Source organism: Parasteatoda tepidariorum, chromosome 3 (assembly GCF_982258835.1).
Source record: "Parasteatoda tepidariorum strain Cologne lab strain chromosome 3, Ptep-v5.0, whole genome shotgun sequence".
NCBI classification, from domain to species: Eukaryota; Metazoa; Arthropoda; class Arachnida; order Araneae; family Theridiidae; genus Parasteatoda; species Parasteatoda tepidariorum.
The window spans coordinates 33996811-34013971 of NC_141757.1; the positions used below are offsets into that span (position 1 = coordinate 33996811).

Genomic DNA, 17161 nt, shown 5'->3' on the forward strand with positions numbered 1-17161 from the left:
TTACACTCATCGTCCGCGACAGGACTCGAACCTGCAATCTTCTGATTCGAAGTCAGACGCCTTATCCATTAGGCCTCGCGGACTTATTACACTTGGAAAACAGCATTGTAAAAAAATAAGCGTCCTCCCAAATTTCACATTAAAATACAGAGATGCATTATAAAAAGGAAGCAAACGGCATTTTTTTCACGTTTATGGAAAAATGTTACACTTTTCGTCCGCGACAGGACTCGAACCTGCAATCTTCTGATTCGAAGTCAGACGCCTTATCCATTAGGCCACGCGGACTTGTTATAGTTGGAAAGCAGATTTGTATAAAAATAAGCGTCCTCCCAAATTTGACATTAAAATACACTCATGCATTATTAAAGTGAAGAAAACGGTATTTTTTTCACGTCTATGGAAAAAAAGGTACACTCATCGTCCGCGACAGGACTCGAACCTGCAATCTTCTGATTCGAAGTCAGACGCCTTATCCATTAGGCCACGCGGACTTATTACTCTTGGAAAACAGCATTGTATAAAAATAAGCGTCCTCCCAAATTTGACTTTAAAATACACTCATGCATTATTAAAGTGAAGAAAACGGTATTTTTTTCATGTCTATGGAAAAAAGTTACGCTCATCATCCGCGACAGGACTCGAAACTGCAGTCTTCTGATTCGAAGTCAGACGCCTTATCCATTAGGCCACGCGGACTTATTACACTTGGAAAACAGCATTGTAAAAAAATAAGCGTCCTCCCAAATTTCACATTAAAATACAGAGATGCATTATAAAAAGGAAGCAAACGGCATTTTTTTCACGTTTATGGAAAAATGTTACACTTTTCGTCCGCGACAGGACTCGAACCTGCAATCTTCTGATTAGAAGTCAGACGCCTTATCCATTAGGCCACGCGGACTTGTGACAGTTGGAAAGCAGATTTGTATAAAAATAAGCGTCCTCCCAAATTTGACATTAAAATACACTCATGCATTATTAAAGTGAAGAAAACGGTATTTTTTTCACGTCTATGGAAAAAAAGTTACACTCATCGTCCGCGACAGGACTCGAACCTGCAATCTTCTGATTCGAAGTCAGACGCCTTATCCATTAGGCCACGCGGACTTATTACACTTGGAAAACAGCATTGTATAAAAATAAGCGTCCTCCCAAATTTCACATTAAAATACAGAGATGCATTATAAAAAGGAAGCAAACGGCATTTTTTTCACGTTTATGGAAAAATGTTACACTTTTCGTCCGCGACAGGACTCGAACATGCAATCTTCTGATTCGAAGAAGGACGCCTTATCCATTAGGCCACGCGGACTTGTTATAGTTGGAAAGCAGATGTGTATAAAAATAAGCATCCTCCCAAATTTGACATTAAAATACACTCACGCATTATTAAAGTGAAGAAAACGGTATTTTTTTCACGTCTATGGAAAAACGTTACACTCATCGTCCGCGACAGCACTCGACCCTGCAATCTTCTGATTCGAAGTCAGACTCCTTATCCATTAGGCCACGCGGACTTATTACACTTGGAAAACAGCATTGTAAAAAAAAAAGCTTCCTCCCAAATTTCACATTAAAATACAGAGATGCATTATAAAAAGAAAGCAAACGGCATTTTTTCCACGTTTATGGAAAAATGTTACACTTTTCGTCCGCGACAGGACTCGAACCTGCAATCTTCTGATTCGAAGTCAGACGCCTTATCCATTAGGCCACGCAGACTTGTTATAGTTGGAAAGCAGATTTGAATAAAAATAAGCGTCCTCCCAAATTTGACATTAAAATACACTCATGCATTATTAAAGTGAAGAAAACGGTAATTTTTTCACGTCTATGGAAAAAAAGTTACACTCATCGTCCGCGACAGGACTCGAACCTGCAATCTTCCGATTCGAAGTCAGACTCCTTATCCATTAGGCCACGCGGACTTATTACACTTGGAAAACAGCATTGTAAAAAAAAAGCTTCCTCCCAAATTTCACAATAAAATACAGAGATGCATTGTAAAAAGAAAGCAAACGGCATTTTTTCCAAGTTTATGGAAAAATGTTACACTTTTCGTCCGCGACAGGACTCGAACCTGCAATCTTCTGATTCGAAGTCAGACGCCTTATCCATTAGGCCACGCAGACTTGTTATAGTTGGAAAGCAGATTTGAATAAAAATAAGCGTCCTCCCAAATTTGACATTAAAATACACTCATGCATTATTGAAGTGAAGAAAACGGTATTTTTTTCACGTCTATGGAAAAAAAGTTACACTCATCGTCCGCGACAGGACTCGAACCTGCAATCTTCTGATTCGAAGTCAGACGCCTTATCCATTAGGCCTCGCGGACTTATTACACTTGGAAAACAGCATTGTAAAAAAATAAGCGTCCTCCCAAATTTCACATTAAAATACAGAGATGCATTATAAAAAGGAAGCAAACGGCATTTTTTTCACGTTTATGGAAAAATGTTACACTTTTCGTCCGCGACAGGACTCGAACCTGCAATCTTCTGATTAGAAGTCAGACGCCTTATCCATTAGGCCACGCGGACTTGTGACAGTTGGAAAGCAGATTTGTATAAAAATAAGCGTACTCCCAAATTTGACATTAAAATACACTCATGCATTATTAAAGTGAAGAAAACGGTATTTTTTTCACGTCTATGGAAAAAAAGTTACACTCATCGTCCGCGACAGGACTCGAACCTGCAATCTTCTGATTCGAAGTCAGACGCCTTATCCATTAGGCCACGCGGACTTATTACACTTGGAAAACAGCATTGTATAAAAATAAGCGTCCTCCCAAATTTCACATTAAAATACAGAGATGCATTATAAAAAGGAAGCAAACGGCATTTTTTTCACGTTTATGGAAAAATGTTACACTTTTCGTCCGCGACAGGACTCGAACATGCAATCTTCTGATTCGAAGAAGGACGCCTTATCCATTAGGCCACGCGGACTTGTTATAGTTGGAAAGCAGATGTGTATAAAAATAAGCATCCTCCCAAATTTGACATTAAAATACACTCACGCATTATTAAAGTGAAGAAAACGGTATTTTTTTCACGTCTATGGAAAAAAGTTACACTCATCGTCCGCGACAGGACTCGAAACTGCAATCTTCTGATTCGAAGTCAGACGCCTTATCCATTAGGCCACGCGGACTTATTACACTTGGAAAACAGCATTGTAAAATAAAAGCGTCATCCCAAATTTCACATTACAATACAGAGATGCATTATAAAAAGTAAGCAAACGGCATTTTTTTCACGTTTATGGAAAAATGTTACACTTTTTGTCCGCGACAGGACTCGAACCTGCAATCTTCTGATTCGAAGTCAGACGCCTTATCCATTAGGCCACGCGGACTTGTTATAGTTGGAAAGCAGATTTGTATAAAAATAAGCGTCCTCCCAAATTTGACTTTAAAATACACTCATGCATTATTAAAGTGAAGAAAACGGTATTTTTTTCACGTCTATGGAAAAAAGTTACACTCAGCGTCCGCGACAGGACTCGAAACTGCAATCTTTTGATTCGAAGTCAGACGCCTTATCCATTAGGCCACGCGGACTTATTACACTTGGAAAACAGCATTGTAAAAAAATAAGCGTCCTCCCAAATTTCTCCATTAAAATACAGAGATGCATTATAAAAAGGAAGCAAACGGCATTTTTTTCACGTTTATGGAAAAATGTTACACTTTTCGTCCGCGAAAGGACTCGAACCTGCAATCTTCTGATTCGAAGTCAGACGCCTTATCCGTTAGGCCACGCGGACTTGTTATAGTTGGAAAGCAGATTTGTATAAAAATAAGCGTCCTCCCAAATTTGACTTTAAAATACACTCATGCATTATAAAAGTGAAGAAAACGGTATTTTTTTCACGTCTATGGAAAAAAGTTACACTCATCGTCCGCGACAGCACTCGACCCTGCAATCTTCTGATTCGAAGTCAGACTCCTTATCCATTAGGCCACGCGGACTTATTACACTTGGAAAACAGCATTGTAAAAAAAAAAGCTTCCTCCCAAATTTCACATTAAAATACAGAGATGCATTATAAAAAGAAAGCAAACGGCATTTTTTCCACGTTTATGGAAAAATGTTACACTTTTCGTCCGCGACAGGACTCGAACCTGCAATCTTCTGATTCGAAGTCAGACGCCTTATCCATTAGGCCACGCAGACTTGTTATAGTTGGAAAGCAGATTTGAATAAAAATAAGCGTCCTCCCAAATTTGACATTAAAATACACTCATGCATTATTAAAGTGAAGAAAACGGTAATTTTTTCACGTCTATGGAAAAAAAGTTACACTCATCGTCCGCGACAGGACTCGAACCTGCAATCTTCTGATTCGAAGTCAGACTCCTTATCCATTAGGCCACGCGGACTTATTACACTTGGAAAACAGCATTGTAAAAAAAAAAGCTTCCTCCCAAATTTCACATTACAATACAGAGATGCATTATAAAAAGTAAGCAAACGGCATTTTTTTCACGTTTATGGAAAAATGTTACACTTTTTGTCCGCGACAGGACTCGAACCTGCAATCTTCTGATTCGAAGTCAGACGCCTTATCCATTAGGCCACGCGGACTTGTTATAGTTGGAAAGCAGATTTGTATAAAAATAAGCGTCCTCCCAAATTTGACTTTAAAATACACTCATGCATTATTAAAGTGAAGAAAACGGTATTTTTTTCACGTCTATGGAAAAAAGTTACACTCAGCGTCCGCGACAGGACTCGAACCTGCAATCTTCTGATTCGAAGTCAGACGCCTTATCCATTAGGCCACGCGGACTTGTTATAGTTGGAAAGCAGATTTGTATAAAAATAAGCGTCCTCCCAAATTTGACTTTAAAATACACTCATGCATTATAAAAGTGAAGAAAACGGTATTTTTTTCACGTCTATGGAAAAAAGTTACACTCATCGTCCGCGACAGGACTCGACCCTGCAATCTTCTGATTCGAAGTCAGACTCCTTATCCATTAGGCCACGCGGACTTATTACACTTGGAAAACAGCATTGTAAAAAAAAAAAAGCTTCCTCCCAAATTTCACATTAAAATACAGAGATGCATTATAAAAAGAAAGCAAACGGCATTTTTTCCACGTTTATGGAAAAAGTTACACTTTTCGTCCGCGACAGGACTCGAACCTGCAATCTTCTGATTCGAAGTCAGACGCCTTATCCATTAGGCCACGCAGACTTGTTATAGTTGGAAAGCAGATTTGAATAAAAATAAGCGTCCTCCCAAATTTGACATTAAAATACACTCATGCATTATTAAAGTGAAGAAAACGGTAATTTTTTCACGTCTATGGAAAAAAAGTTACACTCATCGTCCGCGACAGGACTCGAACCTGCAATCTTCTGATTCGAAGTCAGACTCCTCATCCATTAGGCCACGCGGACTTATTACACTTGGAAAACAGCATTGTAAAAAAAAAGCTTCCTCCCAAATTTCACAATAAAATACAGAGATGCATTATAAAAAGAAGGCAAACGGCATTTTTTCCACGTTTATGGAAAAATGTTACACTTTTCGTCCGCGACAGGACTCGAACCTGCAATCTTCTGATTCGAAGTCAGACGCCTTATCCATTAGGCCACGCAGACTTGTTATAGTTGGAAAGCAGATTTGAATAAAAATAAGCGTCCTCCCAAATTTGACATTAAAATACACTCATGCATTATTGAAGTGAAGAAAACGGTATTTTTTTCACGTCTATGGAAAAAAAGTTACACTCATCGTCCGCGACAGGACTCGAACCTGCAATCTTCTGATTCGAAGTCAGACGCCTTATTCATTAGGCCACGCGGACTTATTACACTTGGAAAACAGCATTGTAAAAAAATAAGCGTCCTCCCAAATTTCACATTAAAATACAGAGATGCATTATAAAAAGGAAGCAAACGGCATTTTTTTCACGTTTATGGAAAAATGTTACACTTTTCGTCCGCGACAGGACTCGAACATGCAATCTTCTGTTTCGAAGTCAGACGCCTTATCCATTAGGCCACGCGGACTTGTTATAGTTGGAAAGCAGATGTGTATAAAAATAAGCGTCCTCCCAAATTTGACATTAAAATACACTCACGCATTATTAAAGTGAAGAAAACGGTATTTTTTTCACGTCTATGGAAAAAAGTTACACTCATCGTCCGCGACAGGACTCGAAACTGCAATCTTCTGATTCGAAGTCAGACGCCTTATCCATTAGGCCACGCGGACTTATTACACTTGGAAAACAGCATTGTAAAAAAAAAGCGTCATCCCAAATTTCACATTACAATACAGAGATGCATTATAAAAAGTAAGCAAACGGCATTTTTTTCACGTTTATGGAAAAATGTTACACTTTTCGTCCGCGAAAGGACTCGAACCTGCAATCTTCTGATTCGAAGTCAGACGCCTTATCCATTAGGCCACGCGGACTTGTTATAGCTGGAAAGCAGATTTGTATAAAAATAAGCGTCCTCCCAAATTTGACTTTAAAATACACTCATGCATTATAAAAGTGAAGAAAACGGTATTTTTTTCACGTCTATGGAAAAAAGTTACACTCATCGTCCGCGACAGCACTCGACCCTGCAATCTTCTGATTCGAAGTCAGACTCCTTATCCATTAGGCCACGCGGACTTATTACACTTGGAAAACAGCATTGTAAAAAAAAAAGCTTCCTCCTAAATTTCACATTAAAATACAGAGATGCATTATAAAAAGAAAGCAAACGGCATTTTTTCCACGTTTATGGAAAAATGTTACACTTTTCGTCCGCGACAGGACTCGAACCTGCAATCTTCTGATTCGAAGTCAGACGCCTTATCCATTAGGCCACGCAGACTTGTTATAGTTGGAAAGCAGATTTGAATAAAAATAAGCGTCCTCCCAAATTTGACATTAAAATACACTCATGCATTATTAAAGTGAAGAAAACGGTAATTTTTTCACGTCTATGGAAAAAAAGTTACACTCATCGTCCGCGACAGGACTCGAACCTGCAATCTTCTGATTCGAAGTCAGACTCCTTATCCATTAGGCCACGCGGACTTATTACACTTGGAAAACAGCATTGTAAAAAAAAAAGCTTCCTCCCAAATTTCACAATAAAATACAGAGATGCATTGTAAAAAGAAAGCAAACGGCATTTTTTCCAAGTTTATGGAAAAATGTTACACTTTTCGTCCGCGACAGGACTCGAACCTGCAATCTTCTGATTCGAAGTCAGACGCCTTATCCATTAGTCCACGCAGACTTGTTATAGTTGGAAAGCAGATTTGAATAAAAATAAGCGTCCTCCCAAATTTGACATTAAAATACACTCATGCATTATTGAAGTGAAGAAAACGGTATTTTTTTCACGTCTATGGAAAAAAAGTTACACTCATCGTCCGCGACAGGACTCGAACCTGCAATCTTCTGATTCGAAGTCAGACGCCTTATCCATTAGGCCTCGCGGACTTATTACACTTGGAAAACAGCATTGTAAAAAAATAAGCGTCCTCCCAAATTTCACATTAAAATACAGAGATGCATTATAAAAAGGAAGCAAACGGCATTTTTTTCACGTTTATGGAAAAATGTTACACTTTTCGTCCGCGACAGGACTCGAACCTGCAATCTTCTGATTCGAAGTCAGACGCCTTATCCATTAGGCCACGCGGACTTGTTATAGTTGGAAAGCAGATTTGTATAAAAATAAGCGTCCTCCCAAATTTGACATTAAAATACACTCATGCATTATTAAAGTGAAGAAAACGGTATTTTTTTCACGTCTATGGAAAAAAAGGTACACTCATCGTCCGCGACAGGACTCGAACCTGCAATCTTCTGATTCGAAGTCAGACGCCTTATCCATTAGGCCACGCGGACTTATTACACTTGGAAAACAGCATTGTATAAAAATAAGCGTCCTCCCAAATTTGACTTTAAAATACACTCATGCATTATTAAAGTGAAGAAAACGGTATTTTTTTCATGTCTATGGAAAAAAGTTACGCTCATCATCCGCGACAGGACTCGAAACTGCATTCTTCTGATTCGAAGTCAGACGCCTTATCCATTAGGCCACGCGGACTTATTATACTTGGAAAACAGCATTGTAAAAAAATAAGCGTCCTCCCAAATTTCACCTTAAAATACAGAGATGCATTATAAAAAGGAAGCAAACGGCATTTTTTTACGTTTATGGAAAAATGTTACACTTTTCGTCCGCGAAAGGACTCGAACCTGCAATCTTCTGATTCGAAGTCAGACGCCTTATCCATTAGGCCACGCGGACTTGTTATAGTTGGAAAGCAGATTTGTATAAAAATAAGCGTCCTCCCAAATTTGACTTTAAAATACACTCATGCATTATAAAAGTGAAGAAAACGGTATTTTTTTCACGTCTATGGAAAAAAGTTACACTCATCGTCCGCGACAGCACTCGACCCTGCAATCTTCTGATTCGAAGTCAGACTCCTTATCCATTAGGCCACGCGGACTTATTACACTTGGAAAACAGCATTGTAAAAAAAAAAGCTTCCTCCCAAATTTCACATTAAAATACAGAGATGCATTATAAAAAGAAAGCAAACGGCATTTTTTCCACGTTTATGGAAAAATGTTACACTTTTCGTCCGCGACAGGACTCGAACCTGCAATCTTCTGATTCGAAGTCAGACGCCTTATCCATTAGGCCACGCAGACTTGTTATAGTTGGAAAGCAGATTTGAATAAAAATAAGCGTCCTCCCAAATTTGACATTAAAATACACTCATGCATTATTAAAGTGAAGAAAACGGTAATTTTTTCACGTCTATGGAAAAATGTTACACTTTTCGTCCGCGACAGGACTCGAACATGCAATCTTCTGTTTCGAAGTCAGACGCCTTATCCATTAGGCCACGCGGACTTGTTATAGTTGGAAAGCAGATGTGTATAAAAATAAGCGTCCTCCCAAATTTGACATTAAAATACACTCACGCATTATTAAAGTGAAGAAAACGGTATTTTTTTCACGTCTATGGAAAAAAGTTACACTCATCGTCCGCGACAGGACTCGAAACTGCAATCTTCTGATTCGAAGTCAGACGCCTTATCCATTAGGCCACGCGGACTTATTACACTTGGAAAACAGCATTGTAAAAAAAAAGCGTCATCCCAAATTTCACATTACAATACAGAGATGCATTATAAAAAGTAAGCAAACGGCATTTTTTTCACGTTTATGGAAAAATGTTACACTTTTCGTCCGCGAAAGGACTCGAACCTGCAATCTTCTGATTCGAAGTCAGACGCCTTATCCATTAGGCCACGCGGACTTGTTATAGCTGGAAAGCAGATTTGTATAAAAATAAGCGTCCTCCCAAATTTGACTTTAAAATACACTCATGCATTATAAAAGTGAAGAAAACGGTATTTTTTTCACGTCTATGGAAAAAAGTTACACTCATCGTCCGCGACAGCACTCGACCCTGCAATCTTCTGATTCGAAGTCAGACTCCTTATCCATTAGGCCACGCGGACTTATTACACTTGGAAAACAGCATTGTAAAAAAAAAAGCTTCCTCCCAAATTTCACATTAAAATACAGAGATGCATTATAAAAAGAAAGCAAACGGCATTTTTTCCACGTTTATGGAAAAATGTTACACTTTTCGTCCGCGACAGGACTCGAACCTGCAATCTTCTGATTCGAAGTCAGACGCCTTATCCATTAGGCCACGCAGACTTGTTATAGTTGGAAAGCAGATTTGAATAAAAATAAGCGTCCTCCCAAATTTGACATTAAAATACACTCATGTATTATTAAAGTGAAGAAAACGGTAATTTTTTCACGTCTATGGAAAAAAAGTTACACTCATCGTCTGCGACAGGACTCGAACCTGCAATCTTCTGATTCGAAGTCAGACTCCTTATCCATTAGGCCACGCGGACTTATTACACTTGGAAAACAGCATTGTAAAAAAAAAAGCTTCCTCCCAAATTTCACAATAAAATACAGAGATGCATTGTAAAAAGAAAGCAAACGGCATTTTTTCCAAGTTTATGGAAAAATGTTACACTTTTCGTCCGCGACAGGACTCGAACCTGCAATCTTCTGATTCGAAGTCAGACGCCTTATCCATTAGTCCACGCAGACTTGTTATAGTTGGAAAGCAGATTTGAATAAAAATAAGCGTCCTCCCAAATTTGACATTAAAATACACTCATGCATTATTGAAGTGAAGAAAACGGTATTTTTTTCACGTCTATGGAAAAAAAGTTACACTCATCGTCCGCGACAGGACTCGAACCTGCAATCTTCTGATTCGAAGTCAGACGCCTTATCCATTAGGCCTCGCGGACTTATTACACTTGGAAAACAGCATTGTAAAAATATAAGCGTCCTCCCAAATTTCACATTAAAATACAGAGATGCATTATAAAAAGGAAGCAAACGGCATTTTTTTCACGTTTATGGAAAAATGTTACACTTTTCGTCCGCGACAGGACTCGAACCTGCAATCTTCTGATTCGAAGTCAGACGCCTTATCCATTAGGCCACGCGGACTTGTTATAGTTGGAAAGCAGATTTGTATAAAAATAAGCGTCCTCCCAAATTTGACATTAAAATACACTCATGCATTATTAAAGTGAAGAAAACGGTATTTTTTTCACGTCTATGGAAAAAAAGGTACACTCATCGTCCGCGACAGGACTCGAACCTGCAATCTTCTGATTCGAAGTCAGACGCCTTATCCATTAGGCCACGCGGACTTATTACACTTGGAAAACAGCATTGTATAAAAATAAGCGTCCTCCCAAATTTGACTTTAAAATACACTCATGCATTATTAAAGTGAAGAAAACGGTATTTTTTTCATGTCTATGGAAAAAAGTTACGCTCATCATCCGCGACAGGACTCGAAACTGCATTCTTCTGATTCGAAGTCAGACGCCTTATCCATTAGGCCACGCGGACTTATTATACTTGGAAAACAGCATTGTAAAAAAATAAGCGTCCTCCCAAATTTCACCTTAAAATACAGAGATGCATTATAAAAAGGAAGCAAACGGCATTTTTTTACGTTTATGGAAAAATGTTACACTTTTCGTCCGCGAAAGGACTCGAACCTGCAATCTTCTGATTCGAAGTCAGACGCCTTATCCATTAGGCCACGCGGACTTGTTATAGTTGGAAAGCAGATTTGTATAAAAATAAGCGTCCTCCCAAATTTGACTTTAAAATACACTCATGCATTATAAAAGTGAAGAAAACGGTATTTTTTTCACGTCTATGGAAAAAAGTTACACTCATCGTCCGCGACAGCACTCGACCCTGCAATCTTCTGATTCGAAGTCAGACTCCTTATCCATTAGGCCACGCGGACTTATTACACTTGGAAAACAGCATTGTAAAAAAAAAAGCTTCCTCCCAAATTTCACATTAAAATACAGAGATGCATTATAAAAAGAAAGCAAACGGCATTTTTTCCACGTTTATGGAAAAATGTTACACTTTTCGTCCGCGACAGGACTCGAACCTGCAATCTTCTGATTCGAAGTCAGACGCCTTATCCATTAGGCCACGCAGACTTGTTATAGTTGGAAAGCAGATTTGAATAAAAATAAGCGTCCTCCCAAATTTGACATTAAAATACACTCATGCATTATTAAAGTGAAGAAAACGGTAATTTTTTCACGTCTATGGAAAAAAAAGTTACACTCATCGTCCGCGACAGGACTCGAACCTGCAATCTTTTGATTCGAAGTCAGACTCCTTATCCATTAGGCCACGCGGACTTATTACACTTGGAAAACAGCATTGTAAAAAAAAAAGCTTCCTCCCAAATTTCACAATAAAATACAGAGATGCATTATAAAAAGAAAGCAAACGGCATTTTTTCCAAGTTTATGGAAAAATGTTACACTTCTCGTCCGCGACAGGACTCGAACCTGCAATCTTCTGATTCGAAGTCAGACGCCTTATCCATTAGGCCACGCAGACTTGTTATAGTTGGAAAGCAGATTTGAATAAAAATAAGCGTCCTCCCAAATTTGACATTAAAATACACTCATGTATTATTGAAGTGAAGAAAACGGTATTTTTTTCACGTCTATGGAAAAAAAGTTACACTCATCGTCCGCGACAGGACTCGAACCTGCAATCTTCTGATTCGAAGTCAGACGCCTTATCCATTAGGCCTCGCGGACTTATTACACTTGGAAAACAGCATTGTAAAAAAATAAGCGTCCTCCCAAATTTCACATTAAAATACAGAGATGCATTATAAAAAGGAAGCAAACGGCATTTTTTTCACGTTTATGGAAAAATGTTACACTTTTCGTCCGCGACAGGACTCGAACCTGCAATCTTCTGATTCGAAGTCAGACGCCTTATCCATTAGGCCACGCGGACTTGTTATAGTTGGAAAGCAGATTTGTATAAAAATAAGCGTCCTCCCAAATTTGACATTAAAATACACTCATGCATTATTAAAGTGAAGAAAACGGTATTTTTTTCACGTCTATGGAAAAAAAGGTACACTCATCGTCCGCGACAGGACTCGAACCTGCAATCTTCTGATTCGAAGTCAGACGCCTTATCCATTAGGCCACGCGGACTTATTACACTTGGAAAACAGCATTGTATAAAAATAAGCGTCCTCCCAAATTTGACTTTAAAATACACTCATGCATTATTAAAGTGAAGAAAACGGTATTTTTTTCATGTCTATGGAAAAAAGTTACGCTCATCATCCGCGACAGGACTCGAAACTGCAGTCTTCTGATTCGAAGTCAGACGCCTTATCCATTAGGCCACGCGGACTTATTACACTTGGAAAACAGCATTGTAAAAAAATAAGTGTCCTCCCAAATTTCACCTTAAAATACAGAGATGCATTATAAAAAGGAAGCAAACGTCATTTTTTTACGTTTATGGGAAAATGTTACACTTTTCGTCCGCAACAGGACTCGAACCTGCAATCTTCTGATTCGAAGTCAGACGCCTTATCCATTAGGCCACGCGGACTTGTTATAGTTGGAACGCAGATGTGTATAAAAATAAGCGTCCTCCCAAATTTGACATTAAAATACACTCATGCATTATTAAAGTGAAGAAAACGGTATTTTTTCACGTCTATGGAAAAAAGTTACACTCATCGTCCGCGACAGGACTCGAACCTGCAATCTTCTGATTCGAAGTCAGACTCCTTATCCATTAGGCCACGCGGACTTATTACACTTGGAAAACAGCATTGTAAAAAAAAAAGCTTCCTCCCAAATTTCACATTAAAATACAGAGATGCATTATAAAAAGAAAGCAAACGGCATTTTTTCCACGTTTATGGAAAAATGTTACACTTTTCGTCCGCGACAGGACTCGAACCTGCAATCTTCTGATTCGAAGTCAGACGCCTTATCCATTAGGCCACGCAGACTTGTTATAGTTGGAAAGCAGATTTGAATAAAAATAAGCGTCCTCCCAAATTTGACATTAAAATACACTCATGCATTATTAAAGTGAAGAAAACGGTAATTTTTTCACGTCTATGGAAAAAAAGTTACACTCATCGTCCGCGACAGGACTCGAACCTGCAATCTTCTGATTCGAAGTCAGACTCCTTATCCATTAGGCCACGCGGACTTATTACACTTGGAAAACAGCATTGTAAAAAAAAAAGCTTCCTCCCAAATTTCACAATAAAATACAGAGATGCATTATAAAAAGAAAGCAAACGGCATTTTTTCCAAGTTTATGGAAAAATGTTACACTTTTCGTCCGCGACAGGACTCGAACCTGCAATCTTCTGATTCGAAGTCAGACGCCTTATCCATTAGGCCACGCAGACTTGTTATAGTTGGAAAGCAGATTTGAATAAAAATAAGCGTCCTCCCTAATTTGACATTAAAATACACTCATGCATTATTGAAGTGAAGAAAACGGTATTTTTTTCACGTCTATGGAAAAAAAGTTACACTCATCGTCCGCGACAGGACTCGAACCTGCAATCTTCTGATTCGAAGTCAGACGCCTTATCCATTAGGCCTCGCGGACTTATTACACTTGGAAAACAGCATTGTAAAAAAATAAGCGTCCTCCCAAATTTCACATTAAAATACAGAGATGCATTATAAAAAGGAAGCAAACGGCATTTTTTTCACGTTTATGGAAAAATGTTACACTTTTCGTCCGCGACAGGACTCGAACCTGCAATCTTCTGATTCGAAGTCAGACGCCTTATCCATTAGGCCACGCGGACTTGTTATAGTTGGAAAGCAGATTTGTATAAAAATAAGCGTCCTCCCAAATTTGACATTAAAATACACTCATGCATTATTAAAGTGAAGAAAACGGTATTTTTTTCACGTCTATGGAAAAAAAGGTACACTCATCGTCCGCGACAGGACTCGAACCTGCAATCTTCTGATTCGAAGTCAGACGCCTTATCCATTAGGCCACGCGGACTTATTACACTTGGAAAACAGCATTGTATAAAAATAAGCGTCCTCCCAAATTTGACTTTAAAATACACTCATGCATTATTAAAGTGAAGAAAACGGTATTTTTTTCATGTCTATGGAAAAAAGTTACGCTCATCATCCGCGACAGGACTCGAAACTGCAGTCTTCTGATTCGAAGTCAGACGTCTTATCCATTAGGCCACGCGGACTTATTACACTTGGAAAACAGCATTGTAAAAAAATAAGCGTCCTCCCAAATTTCACCTTAAAATACAGAGATGCATTATAAAAAGGAAGCAAACGTCATTTTTTTACGTTTATGGGAAAATGTTACACTTTTCGTCCGCAACAGGACTCGAACCTGCAATCTTCTGATTCGAAGTCAGACGCCTTATCCATTAGGCCACGCGGACTTGTTATAGTTGGAACGCAGATGTGTATAAAAATAAGCGTCCTCCCAAATTTGACATTAAAATACACTCATGCATTATTAAAGTGAAGAAAACGGTATTTTTTCACGTCTATGGAAAAAAGTTACACTCATCGTCCGCGACAGGACTCGAACCTGCAATCTTCTGATTCGAAGTCAGGCGCCTTATCCATTAGGCCACGCGGACTTGTTATAGTTGGAAAGCAGATTTGTATAAAAATAAGCGTCCTCCCAAATTTGACTTTAAAATACACTCATGCACTATTAAAGTGAAGAAAACGGTATTTTTTTCACGTCTATGGAAAAAAGTTACACTCAGCGTCCGCGACAGGACTCGAAACTGCAATCTTCTGATTCGAAGTCAGACGCCTTATCCATTAGGCCACGCGGACTTATTACACTTGGAAAACAGCATTGTAAAAAAATAAGCGTCCTCCCAAATTTCTCCATTAAAATACAGAGATGCATTATAAAAAGGAAGCAAACGGCATTTTTTTCACGTTTATGGGAAAATGTTACACTTTTCGTCCGCGACAGGACTCGAACCTGCAATCTTCTGATTCGAAGTCAGACGCCTTATCCATTAGGCCACGCGGACTTGTTATTGTTGGAAAGCAGATTTGTATAAAAATAAGCGTCCTCCCAAATTTGACATTAAAATACACTCATGTATTATTAAAGTGAAGAAAACGGTGTTTTTTTCACGTCTATGGAAAAAAGTTACACTCATCGTCCGCGACAGGACTCGAACCTGCAATCTTCTGATTCGAAGTCAGACGCCTTATCCATTAGGCCACGCGGACTTATTACACTTGGAATACAGCATTATAAAAAAATAAGCGTCCTCCCAAATTTCACATTAAAATACAGAGATGCATTATAAAAAGGAAGTAAACGGCATTTTTTTCACGTTGATGGAAAAATGTTACACTTTTCGTCCGCGACAGGACTCGAACCTGCAATCTTCTGATTCGAAGTCAGACGCCTTATCCTTTAGGCCACGCGGACTTATTACACTTGGAAAACAGCATTGTAAAAAAATAAGCGTCCTCCCAAATTTCACATTAAAATACAGAGATGCATTATAAAAAGGAAGCAAACAGCATTTTTTTCACGTTTATGGAAAAATATTACACTTTTCGTCCGCGACAGGACTCGAACCTGCAATCTTCTGATTCGAAGTCAGACGCCTTATCCATTAGGCCACGCGGACTTGTTATAGTTGGAAAGCAGATATGTATAAAAATAAGCGTCCTCCCAAATTAGACATTAAAATACACTCATGCAATATTAAAGTGAAGAAAACGGTATTTTTTTCACGTCTATGGAAAAAAGTTACACTCATCGCCGCGACAGGACTCGAACCTGCAATCTTCTGATTCGAAGTCAGACGCCTTATGCATTAGGCTACGCGGACTTATTACACTTGGAAAACAGCATTGTAAAAAAAAGCGTCCTCCCAAATTTCACATTAAAATACAGAGATGCATTATAAAAAGGAAGCAAACGGCATTTTTTTCACGTTTATGGAAAAATTTTACACTTTTCGTCCGAGACAGGACTCGAACCTGCAATCTTCTGATTCGAAGTCAGACGTCTTATCCATTAGGCCACGCGGACTTGTTGTAGTTGGAAAGCAGATTTGTATAAAAATAAGCGTCCTCCCAAATTTGACTTTAAAATACACTCATGCATTATTAAAGTGAAGAAAACGGTATTTTTTTCACGTCTATGGAAAAAAGTTACACTCATCGTCCGCGACAGGACTCGAACCTGCAATCTTCTGATTCGAAGTCAGACGCCTTATCCATTAGGAAACGCGGACTTATTACACTTGGAAAACAGCATTGTAAAAAAATAAGCGTCCTCCCAAATTTCACATTAAAATACAGAGATGCATTATAAAAAGGAAGCAAACGGCATTTTTTTCACGTTTATGGAAAAATGTTATACTTTTCGTCCGCGACAGGACTCGAACCTGCAATCTTCTGATTCGAAGTCAGACGCCTTATCCATTAGGCCACGCGGACTTGTTAAAGTTGGAAAGCAGATTTGTATAAAAATAAGCGTCCTCCCAAATTTGACATTAAAATACACTCATGCATTATTAAAGTGAAGAAAACGGTATTTTTTTCACGTCTATGGAAAAAAGTTACACTCCTCGTCCGCGACAGGACTCGAACCTGCAAACTTCTGAATCGAAGTCAGACGCCTTATCCATTAGGCCACGCGGACTTATTACACTTGGAAAACAGCATTGTAAAAAAATAAGCGTCCTCCCAAATTTC

General features: G+C 38.8%; 34 non-coding genes across 34 annotated transcripts; all 34 read right to left on the reverse strand.

The window, feature by feature from the left end:
- Positions 1-215: 215 nt before the first annotated feature.
- TRNAR-UCG (transfer RNA arginine (anticodon UCG)) lies at positions 216-288 on the reverse strand. The gene has a single exon. It is a non-coding gene; the product is annotated as a tRNA-Arg (tRNA).
- A 133-nt stretch (positions 289-421) lies between these two features.
- TRNAR-UCG (transfer RNA arginine (anticodon UCG)) lies at positions 422-494 on the reverse strand. The gene has a single exon. It is a non-coding gene; the product is annotated as a tRNA-Arg (tRNA).
- A 543-nt stretch (positions 495-1037) lies between these two features.
- Positions 1038-1110, reverse strand: TRNAR-UCG (transfer RNA arginine (anticodon UCG)). Its single transcript has one exon. It is a non-coding gene; the product is annotated as a tRNA-Arg (tRNA).
- Positions 1111-1652: 542 nt separating this feature from the next.
- TRNAR-UCG (transfer RNA arginine (anticodon UCG)) lies at positions 1653-1725 on the reverse strand. Its single transcript has one exon. It is a non-coding gene; the product is annotated as a tRNA-Arg (tRNA).
- Positions 1726-2062: 337 nt separating this feature from the next.
- TRNAR-UCG (transfer RNA arginine (anticodon UCG)) lies at positions 2063-2135 on the reverse strand. Its single transcript has one exon. It is a non-coding gene; the product is annotated as a tRNA-Arg (tRNA).
- A 544-nt stretch (positions 2136-2679) lies between these two features.
- On the reverse strand, positions 2680-2752 carry TRNAR-UCG (transfer RNA arginine (anticodon UCG)). The gene has a single exon. It is a non-coding gene; the product is annotated as a tRNA-Arg (tRNA).
- Positions 2753-3293: 541 nt separating this feature from the next.
- Positions 3294-3366, reverse strand: TRNAR-UCG (transfer RNA arginine (anticodon UCG)). The gene has a single exon. It is a non-coding gene; the product is annotated as a tRNA-Arg (tRNA).
- A 748-nt stretch (positions 3367-4114) lies between these two features.
- On the reverse strand, positions 4115-4187 carry TRNAR-UCG (transfer RNA arginine (anticodon UCG)). The gene has a single exon. It is a non-coding gene; the product is annotated as a tRNA-Arg (tRNA).
- Positions 4188-4525: 338 nt separating this feature from the next.
- Positions 4526-4598, reverse strand: TRNAR-UCG (transfer RNA arginine (anticodon UCG)). The gene has a single exon. It is a non-coding gene; the product is annotated as a tRNA-Arg (tRNA).
- A 132-nt stretch (positions 4599-4730) lies between these two features.
- On the reverse strand, positions 4731-4803 carry TRNAR-UCG (transfer RNA arginine (anticodon UCG)). Its single transcript has one exon. It is a non-coding gene; the product is annotated as a tRNA-Arg (tRNA).
- Positions 4804-5141: 338 nt separating this feature from the next.
- On the reverse strand, positions 5142-5214 carry TRNAR-UCG (transfer RNA arginine (anticodon UCG)). The gene has a single exon. It is a non-coding gene; the product is annotated as a tRNA-Arg (tRNA).
- A 337-nt stretch (positions 5215-5551) lies between these two features.
- TRNAR-UCG (transfer RNA arginine (anticodon UCG)) lies at positions 5552-5624 on the reverse strand. The gene has a single exon. It is a non-coding gene; the product is annotated as a tRNA-Arg (tRNA).
- Positions 5625-6781: 1157 nt separating this feature from the next.
- On the reverse strand, positions 6782-6854 carry TRNAR-UCG (transfer RNA arginine (anticodon UCG)). Its single transcript has one exon. It is a non-coding gene; the product is annotated as a tRNA-Arg (tRNA).
- A 749-nt stretch (positions 6855-7603) lies between these two features.
- Positions 7604-7676, reverse strand: TRNAR-UCG (transfer RNA arginine (anticodon UCG)). Its single transcript has one exon. It is a non-coding gene; the product is annotated as a tRNA-Arg (tRNA).
- A 133-nt stretch (positions 7677-7809) lies between these two features.
- Positions 7810-7882, reverse strand: TRNAR-UCG (transfer RNA arginine (anticodon UCG)). Its single transcript has one exon. It is a non-coding gene; the product is annotated as a tRNA-Arg (tRNA).
- Positions 7883-8628: 746 nt separating this feature from the next.
- TRNAR-UCG (transfer RNA arginine (anticodon UCG)) lies at positions 8629-8701 on the reverse strand. Its single transcript has one exon. It is a non-coding gene; the product is annotated as a tRNA-Arg (tRNA).
- A 951-nt stretch (positions 8702-9652) lies between these two features.
- Positions 9653-9725, reverse strand: TRNAR-UCG (transfer RNA arginine (anticodon UCG)). The gene has a single exon. It is a non-coding gene; the product is annotated as a tRNA-Arg (tRNA).
- A 749-nt stretch (positions 9726-10474) lies between these two features.
- TRNAR-UCG (transfer RNA arginine (anticodon UCG)) lies at positions 10475-10547 on the reverse strand. The gene has a single exon. It is a non-coding gene; the product is annotated as a tRNA-Arg (tRNA).
- A 133-nt stretch (positions 10548-10680) lies between these two features.
- Positions 10681-10753, reverse strand: TRNAR-UCG (transfer RNA arginine (anticodon UCG)). Its single transcript has one exon. It is a non-coding gene; the product is annotated as a tRNA-Arg (tRNA).
- A 746-nt stretch (positions 10754-11499) lies between these two features.
- Positions 11500-11572, reverse strand: TRNAR-UCG (transfer RNA arginine (anticodon UCG)). Its single transcript has one exon. It is a non-coding gene; the product is annotated as a tRNA-Arg (tRNA).
- A 339-nt stretch (positions 11573-11911) lies between these two features.
- On the reverse strand, positions 11912-11984 carry TRNAR-UCG (transfer RNA arginine (anticodon UCG)). The gene has a single exon. It is a non-coding gene; the product is annotated as a tRNA-Arg (tRNA).
- A 338-nt stretch (positions 11985-12322) lies between these two features.
- TRNAR-UCG (transfer RNA arginine (anticodon UCG)) lies at positions 12323-12395 on the reverse strand. Its single transcript has one exon. It is a non-coding gene; the product is annotated as a tRNA-Arg (tRNA).
- A 133-nt stretch (positions 12396-12528) lies between these two features.
- On the reverse strand, positions 12529-12601 carry TRNAR-UCG (transfer RNA arginine (anticodon UCG)). Its single transcript has one exon. It is a non-coding gene; the product is annotated as a tRNA-Arg (tRNA).
- A 336-nt stretch (positions 12602-12937) lies between these two features.
- TRNAR-UCG (transfer RNA arginine (anticodon UCG)) lies at positions 12938-13010 on the reverse strand. The gene has a single exon. It is a non-coding gene; the product is annotated as a tRNA-Arg (tRNA).
- A 336-nt stretch (positions 13011-13346) lies between these two features.
- On the reverse strand, positions 13347-13419 carry TRNAR-UCG (transfer RNA arginine (anticodon UCG)). The gene has a single exon. It is a non-coding gene; the product is annotated as a tRNA-Arg (tRNA).
- A 338-nt stretch (positions 13420-13757) lies between these two features.
- On the reverse strand, positions 13758-13830 carry TRNAR-UCG (transfer RNA arginine (anticodon UCG)). Its single transcript has one exon. It is a non-coding gene; the product is annotated as a tRNA-Arg (tRNA).
- Positions 13831-14168: 338 nt separating this feature from the next.
- On the reverse strand, positions 14169-14241 carry TRNAR-UCG (transfer RNA arginine (anticodon UCG)). The gene has a single exon. It is a non-coding gene; the product is annotated as a tRNA-Arg (tRNA).
- A 133-nt stretch (positions 14242-14374) lies between these two features.
- TRNAR-UCG (transfer RNA arginine (anticodon UCG)) lies at positions 14375-14447 on the reverse strand. Its single transcript has one exon. It is a non-coding gene; the product is annotated as a tRNA-Arg (tRNA).
- A 336-nt stretch (positions 14448-14783) lies between these two features.
- Positions 14784-14856, reverse strand: TRNAR-UCG (transfer RNA arginine (anticodon UCG)). The gene has a single exon. It is a non-coding gene; the product is annotated as a tRNA-Arg (tRNA).
- A 542-nt stretch (positions 14857-15398) lies between these two features.
- On the reverse strand, positions 15399-15471 carry TRNAR-UCG (transfer RNA arginine (anticodon UCG)). The gene has a single exon. It is a non-coding gene; the product is annotated as a tRNA-Arg (tRNA).
- A 132-nt stretch (positions 15472-15603) lies between these two features.
- Positions 15604-15676, reverse strand: TRNAR-UCG (transfer RNA arginine (anticodon UCG)). The gene has a single exon. It is a non-coding gene; the product is annotated as a tRNA-Arg (tRNA).
- A 337-nt stretch (positions 15677-16013) lies between these two features.
- Positions 16014-16086, reverse strand: TRNAR-UCG (transfer RNA arginine (anticodon UCG)). Its single transcript has one exon. It is a non-coding gene; the product is annotated as a tRNA-Arg (tRNA).
- A 744-nt stretch (positions 16087-16830) lies between these two features.
- On the reverse strand, positions 16831-16903 carry TRNAR-UCG (transfer RNA arginine (anticodon UCG)). The gene has a single exon. It is a non-coding gene; the product is annotated as a tRNA-Arg (tRNA).
- Positions 16904-17035: 132 nt separating this feature from the next.
- TRNAR-UCG (transfer RNA arginine (anticodon UCG)) lies at positions 17036-17108 on the reverse strand. The gene has a single exon. It is a non-coding gene; the product is annotated as a tRNA-Arg (tRNA).
- Positions 17109-17161: the final 53 nt, after the last annotated feature.